The 1,071-nt window shown below is 51.1% G+C and overlaps 1 pseudogene; it reads left to right on the top strand.

Annotated features, from left to right (window-relative positions):
• Positions 1 to 728: 728 nt before the first annotated feature.
• LOC136649935 (5S ribosomal RNA) lies at positions 729 to 851 on the top strand (annotated as a pseudogene).
• The last annotated feature ends 220 nt before the right edge of the window (positions 852 to 1,071 follow it).

The following is a 1,071-nucleotide window of genomic DNA, read 5'->3' as shown; positions in this document are numbered from 1 at the left end:
CTATAGTGGGGGGGGGGGCCAGTCCCAGAGGTCTCCTTGTGATAAGGGAACTTTCATTCTCTTACTCTGGGGCAAGCCTCTGCTGCCCGAATGGATCTTCTCAGATCTGTGCTACTCATTTTGCTGGCACAGAACCCAGAAGATTAAGAGAGAAGAAAGAGGAGAGGGAATAGGGATAGGATCCTGGTACGCACTGGTGCAACTGGAATCCACTCCCTCCCTCCCAAATTCTGCCTGCTTCCTTGCTCAGACACTCCTCCATTCGTCCCGCTCCCTGCCCTGTTCAGCCCAACACCTGCCCCCTGTGCTGGGTTACCTGTGCTTCTGCGGGTAGCTGGTGGTGACAGCAGGCCACCAACACCACGACCATTTGCGGTTGCAGTTCCAAAACAACCACCAGTGGCATGCCAACATGACCATTGACAACAGAGTGGAATCTCTGTTCCGTACACATGCCTGATCTTGTCTGATCTCAGAAGCTAAGCAGGGTCAGGCCTGGTTAGTACCTGGATGGGAGACCGCCTGGGAATACCGGGTGCTGTAGGCTTATACCATAGTCTTTCGAGACTGAAGGTTGCCAACCATCTCCCTATAGTGAACACTATCTCCCGATCTTGTCTGATCTTGGAAGCTAAGCAGGGTCAGGCCTGGTTAGTACTTGGATGGGAGACCACCTGGGAATACCGGGTGCTGTAGGCTTCTACCATAGTCTTTCAAGACTGAAGGTTGCCAACCATCTCCCTATACTGAACACTATCTCCCGATCTTGTCTGATCTCGGAAGCTAAGCAGGGTCAGGCCTGGTTAGTACTTGGATGGGAGACCACCTGGGAATACCGGGTGCTGTAGGCTTATACCAGAGTCTTTCGAGACTGAAGTTTGCCAACCATTGTTGTAAATGTAACTTGGATTGGGCCGTCAACCTAATAAGGTTGGAAAGAACAGGTGCTGCCATTAGAGGTTGTTGATTGCGCAAGGCTTCCGGCAAGTTTGCTACAGATCTAGAAATGCTTCCGAAATTCTCCTCATCTGAATTTCTCCCTGTGTTCTGGAATTCCGCTTTATCTGATCA

Source organism: Tiliqua scincoides, chromosome 4, assembly GCF_035046505.1.
Source record: "Tiliqua scincoides isolate rTilSci1 chromosome 4, rTilSci1.hap2, whole genome shotgun sequence".
Classification (NCBI taxonomy): domain Eukaryota; kingdom Metazoa; phylum Chordata; class Lepidosauria; order Squamata; family Scincidae; genus Tiliqua; species Tiliqua scincoides.
The sequence above is the reverse complement of the archived record's forward strand: the minus strand, read 5'-3'. Positions and strand labels throughout refer to the sequence as shown.